General features: G+C 34.0%; 1 long non-coding RNA gene across 1 annotated transcript; it reads left to right on the top strand.

Moving 5' to 3' along the window:
• The first annotated feature begins 1,079 nt into the window (after positions 1–1,079).
• Positions 1,080–5,245, top strand: LOC101685152. The gene is made up of 3 exons (XR_199010.2): positions 1,080–1,197; positions 3,839–3,971; positions 4,970–5,245. It is a non-coding gene; the product is annotated as an uncharacterized LOC101685152 (long non-coding RNA).
• Positions 5,246–6,476: the final 1,231 nt, after the last annotated feature.

Raw genomic sequence — 6,476 nt, 5'->3', positions numbered from 1 at the left:
AAAAGTGTGTATTCTGAGACATGCCAAAAGCTTTTTGACAGTCTCTGATTTATTTCTTTCATGGGCTTTGCTATTCCTTCTTACAAATTGTCATGGGTGGAATTATGACTCCTAGAATTTATATGAGGATGCCCTAACCTCTGCTACCTCCAAATGTGATTGCTCTTGAAGATTAGGGCTTTAAAGAGATAATTAAATCAACATGAGACCGTTGGGGTGAGCTCTCATCCAATATGACTGGTGTCCTTTAAGAAGAAATCTGGACCGAGAGAAGTCAGGGATGTACCCACACAGAGGAAAGACCATGCGAGGACACAGCAAGAAGGTGACGTCCATGAGGCATGGAGAGAAGGCTCAGGAAAATCAAACCTGCTGTCATGTTTCAGTTTCTAACAGCTAAGAAAGTTTTCAAAAGCCTTCTACCCACTTTGGATTCATTGCAATGTTTTGGGAAAGACTACTAGCTCATGAGTCTGTCATTATTATGGGTTTCCCAGGGATGTCCATATGCTGATTGTAATTTCTGACTAGTAATATCTAATATGAAAATGGAGTCTGGACCATCACGTTAAGACAAACCCACTGCACCTGTATGTCACATGGTTCCTGGTGATGTTCTATGACGATCAGTGAATAATTAGGGAGGAATCAATACAAATAAATATTTGCCTTGTGTTTTATATTTTATAGAATTTTTTGATTAAAATTGTTTTATTTTATGCTCTGTCAAATCCAGCAAGATAAGACTGTATTCACCCAGGATCATAAACTTGGAAGATTCCTTATTGTATCATCAGATTTGTAATGATCAATAATGATTTCACATACCATAATATCTAACAAACATTCATCTTCCAAGGTATCTGTGACAAGGGGAATTTTTAACAACTCTTTTATTCCAATTTTATGGCATGGTGTTATTAAAATTTAAGGAAATGATGCTGTCCTCCTAAGTATTATAGGAATTTTGAATGAATCAGTGAAAGAATGAATGAAAAAATAGAGTTCTGTTTCTATGACAGTCATTGTGGTCAGAGGTTCCTTGCTGATTTCATCTTTGCTGCTCCCAGGGTGGGAATTTGCCTGGATGAACCCCAGGAAAACATCACAGAAAGCAGAGGAAGCCTATCTCTGAGAGCCTCTCTCCACACCTCCTTATGCTTCTGTCTTACCCCTGCTCTAGATCTCCTGTAAGAAGTAAGAGATTAGACAATAAAGCTTTCTCCTCTCTTTAGGACCAGAAGTAGAAAGTAGAAGATCAATTATATTTTTGTCCAAACTTGAGCTCTCAGTTTTGCAGATAAGCAAAACTGACAATACAAACATTCAAATCTTTATCCTTTGGTAATCAAACCTCGGTGATTCTCTTTATTTACCCAACATGCCGTATTTGACTCACATAGTTTTTGTTCTTTGTTTTTTTTTGTTTTTTTTTTTTTCCTAAGGGGAAGAGTGAGAAGTTCCTTTAATTTTATTATTAGCATGATGTTTATATCCACACAATCTAACTTAGAAAATATCACTTGCATATAATAAAATGATAACACGTGTAAAGAAAGACAGCTCCAGACTTTATTGGCTGACTAATAGAAAAGTTATCCCGATCCAGAAAAAATGAAAAGGAATAATGTGACTGTTTCCTTACACGTAGGTCTCCAGTTTTTCCGTTCTGGTTGCTCAAACACCTCACCTTTTCCTCATCTTTTCAACCAGCACTAAGGTGTTTGCTATTTGACCAAAATTGCCAACTTGCAGATGTTATGGGCACATCTAAGTTGTTTGGATTCATATTTAGAAAAGCGTCCTCTCTTACAAACCCTATTTATGTGCTAATGTTTAACAGATAGTTGGCATTTGTTGGACTAGAAAATTATCTAGAAAATGTTCTAGATTTAACTCTCCATCTGTTTTTTATGCTTTTACTATTTTTTTATTTCAACAAGTAAGTTCAGTGATAAGGTTGAGTGAACTCAGAGAGGGAAAGAATTACTCTGTTTTGAAAATAAAAAGAACAATTTTGCTTTAAAATAAATACCTTCAATGTGTGACCTATTTAGTTTATTACGTAAATCAGTGACTCTAGAATATAATTTCTCTGAGGAAAGTTAGAAACAGTCTTATTTTTTCTTGCTAAACATAAAGAAGTGCTAACAACTTTGTATATTTAGATGAAATCATTTTATGTAGGTTTAATAATTAGAACATAATGAAAGCTTAGAATTAATATTTATACATTTTTGTTTAAATAAATGATCACATTTGTTTCAGTATTTTTTATTGTTAGTAAAGAACTAAAGTATGCATTGCCTAATTCACTATAATAACAGAGCATACACATTATCCACCTTTAAATAAAAAAAAAATTGGTTGTATTTTCAAGATAATTTGCTGAAGGCCCTACTACCTCCTCTCCTGATGGAAAGATATTTGGAACTTGTTCGTTAGCTCCTAGTCATTTGATAATGCAAATCAGTCATTTGATAATGCAAATCTTCTTTTCTGCTGGAATTAAAAAAAAAAAATTCCGTGGATTAAAAAATGCAGTGAATTAAAATGAAGTAAATCTACATATTGTTTTTTGGATACCAAATGTGATCCCTTTCATATCTTGTCAGAGAATAATACTGCTTTTTCTAATATGAAAGTTATATATTATTTTACCCCATATATCCTATATCATATATATAATATATAAATGTAATTGGCTAAGATTGCTTGTATGTGTACACAAACACACACACACAAACACATACTTTGGCCAATTACATTTTTATAGTTTAACAGTAAATGCACCCGAAATGTTATTTCTTTCCCCCTTCTTCTTTTTACAGATCCAGAAATGCTCATAAATTTTACTTAAATAGTTTTCTTCTGAGCATGTAATTTTTATATTCATCTCTTTATTATATTTAAATTCCATGGAATAGCCTATATTAACAAATCTAGGTTGAAGCGTTATTGTTCTAAAGTATTTAAAATTCCATAGACTAATTAAATTGAAAAATATACAAAGCTATACTCAAAAGAGCATTTTTTGCTTTAGTTTTCAAATAATTAAGAGCCAGTTTCTTGACACTGAAATTTTGTTGTGTATTTCCACTGGAAGTGGTTGTGAAAAAAAGTTAACTTCATTTCCACTTGGAAAAAGTGTATATGAGAAATACAGACACATATCCTCAATATTAAAAAAATAACCTTTGCCTTTATTTAGAGAGAAAGAGAGAGAGAGCGTGCACACGCAAGCACAGGAGGGCCAGAGGGAGAGGGAGAACGACTCTCAAGTAGTCCCTGTGCTGAGTGGTGAGCATGAGGCAAGGCTCCATTTCATGACCCCAAGATCACAACCTAACCTGAGCCCTGAGCGGAAATCACGATTCTGAAGCTTAACCAACTCAGCCACTGAGGCACCGCCCCCCAAATCAACTTGCTTTGATTGTGTGGTACATTTTAGTTATTAACAGAGATATTACAAAGAATAGACTTATGAATAGAATTGACTTCCATGTTTATTCCTGTGATAGGTTCTGTGATAAAAAGCTTGGGTACCTGGGTGGCTCAGTGGGTTAAGCCTCTGCCTTTGGCTCAGGTCATGATGTCAGGGTCTTGGGATCCAGCCCCACACCGGACTCTCTACTCAGCAGGGAGCCTGCTTCCTTGTCTCTCTCTGCCAGCCTCTCTGACTACTTTTGATTTCTCTGTCAAGTAAATAGATAAAAATTCTTTAAAAAAAAAAAAAGCTCATATATCCTATCATAAACTTATATTCACAAAAATGTAAATATTGTTCTGTGCATCCACTTTATATCATTAGGTCTCTTAATAGCTAATTCCTTTTTAGGTTCATTGTGATGGTGTGAGTTCCTTGGGCCTCCCTCGTTGGACCTCCTACAGGAGCTAAAGACAGAGGTTCCTGTCCATGGGAGTGAGTTCTATTGACATAACTCCTATGGAAAGCAAAGGTGCCAGAGAGAGTGAGTTAGATAAATCATCTTTAAATTCAAGATAACAATGACAGCTAAGAGTATCTTGTATACTACTTAATGGTATAGGTGACATTTTCCCCCTTTTATATGATGCTATAATCACTTTTGTTCCTTGAGCTTTCCTCTGGCACACTAAAATATGAAACATAGAATTACTGCTAGCCAAAGTAAGTTTTGCAATAATTTTTGAGAATATGTCAATTTTTCACGGCTTATGCCACTAATTTTCCACTTGATTATTCCCTTTAAATAATGGTCTTCTGGGAATTCAGAGAATCCTGATATATAGTTAAGGAAATAACTCAGGATCATGGTAATGTTATCTGGGCTGGCTCCAGGCCTGGAAACTAAATTATTTTTACAGGACTTTCTAAAAAATACCCAGTTCTGGGTTTAGCACTGAGCAAAGAAAAAAGGCTTCCAATGTAAGAAATTATATCTAGTAATAACTCAACTCCTTTTGGCATTCATGTTCCATTGTTAGTGGTTACTCAGTCCTGGAAAGGAAAGCGCCCTGTCCCTCCTATCTTCTTGGAAAGTAATGTTTTAGAGAATGTTGACTTGGCAAATATCTTAAATTCTTGGAGAGATTCTGACATCACTACTCCAGCATCTACCAAAAATAATTAAAGAATCACATGCAATCATAACAACAAAAATAACGTGAATAGTAAACATTTAGTTCCTGATGTGGTAAGAAGTTCCTCCCAATTAGGAGAAGGAAAGGAAAAGTGAATTGGGGCAAATCAGAGGAAGAGACAAAGCGTGAGAGACTGTGGACTCTGAGAAACAGTATGAGGGTTTTGGAGGGGAGGGGAGTGGGGGTTGGGTGAACCTGGTGGTAGGTATTATGGAGGGCACATATTGCATGGAGCACTGGTTGTGGTGCATAAACAATGAATCTTAGAACACTGCATCAAAAACTAATGTATTTTATGGTGACTAACACAACATAATAATAAAAAAAGTACCTCCCAATTTAATAGGTGATTGCTGTATTCCTAATGAAACAATTTCGAGTTCTGGACTTCTGCTGACTTTCAAAGTGACACAGTATCACTCTGGAATTATCCTGGAAGATGTTGACCTTCATAACCATTATCTTCTTTGCACGTACATCTCTTTCTCTTTCTGGAATACCCATTTTAACACTTGGACCTTAAACAAACCGAAGACCTAAAAATCAATTGTTGTTTTTTAAGGTAAAACACAGCCAGACAATAAATCAATGGAATATGCAAAGTCCTTTGCATATTTTAAGATCAAAATCAATAATGATGACATCTTTGGCTCCCGTTATTTACGTGTTATTGTTTGTCTTCAAATTTTTACAACAGAGAAGGTTAAAAGTTCACATAATGTTATTTCCTGTGGAAAAAAGAAGCTACTATTTCCATAAAAATAACAATAACACAAATGATATTGAAAGCTATTTTATGGTATCATAGACAAATATTTTTGACATATTCCAAAGCAGCATGTATTATATCTATAGTGTCTGTTGTGCAATAACAGATAACCTTAGAAAACTACATCTGGCACATGGTAAATACTCACTAAAATATTTATTGAATGAATGAATGAAAAAATAGAGTGGAATACTATTCTTCTACTAGTGGGATTTTTATCCCTGAAATTCCTTAGAAGTGTTCGAAATTTTAAGGTGGTTAATTCACTAATTTCAAGGCTTAATAGAAGGATTCAGTTCTTAGTATTCCCCAGCTTAAAAAAAAAAAAAAATGGAAGTGCGTTTAAGTATGTTGACTGAAATTGATAATAAATATAAGAGAAGATTGAAGCATTACACATAACTAACTCATCCAGCCACTTAGGTGTAAAATATATTTAAAAATATGTGAGGGATTTATTAATGTGTTCTAAAGTGTTACATTTTCAAATGTTCAGTATTTTGTGATTAAATTATCTGTAGTGTAATTAAAAGGTACTAATTCAGTTCACTCCTAAGTGAACACTAAATAATGAGGAAGTGATTTTAAAGTTACACACACACACAATATTGTTTTAAAAATATTGCTTTATTATTATAGCAAAGTCTAAAGTCTAATTCCTTTTTTAATTAACACATAATGTATTATTTGTTTCAGGGGTACAGGTCTTTGACTCATCAATCCTACACAATTCACAGTAGCTCTTACCATAGCACATAAAGTGTATGATCTTAAAATCTAAAAAGATATTCAAGTCCACCTTCTAATTTGTTTTGGAAGGCAGAGAGTAGGAGGCATTCTAAACAAAACTACCATTCAACCATATGTACGAACAATGTACTTTTTTTCAAATAAATTCTACAATAATTGGCAAAGTACAAAAATAAATTACTTGAAAGAATCAAGAAATCTAAATTCAAATATTGGTTTTGGTACATGCAAGCTGTTTAAACAGCACAAGTCACTTATTTGATGTTTATCTTATTTGTAAAATAAGAGTTTGGATTGAATTATTGGTTCTCAAACTTGGGTGCACCTGGAATAA

The sequence above is a fragment of the Mustela putorius genome, unplaced genomic scaffold, assembly GCF_011764305.1.
Source record: "Mustela putorius furo isolate JIRA1106 unplaced genomic scaffold, ASM1176430v1.1 tig00000551_pilon_pilon_pilon, whole genome shotgun sequence".
Classification (NCBI taxonomy): Eukaryota; Metazoa; Chordata; class Mammalia; order Carnivora; family Mustelidae; genus Mustela; species Mustela putorius.
Note: the sequence above shows the minus strand (reverse complement) of the source record. Positions and strands in the feature narration are given on the sequence as shown.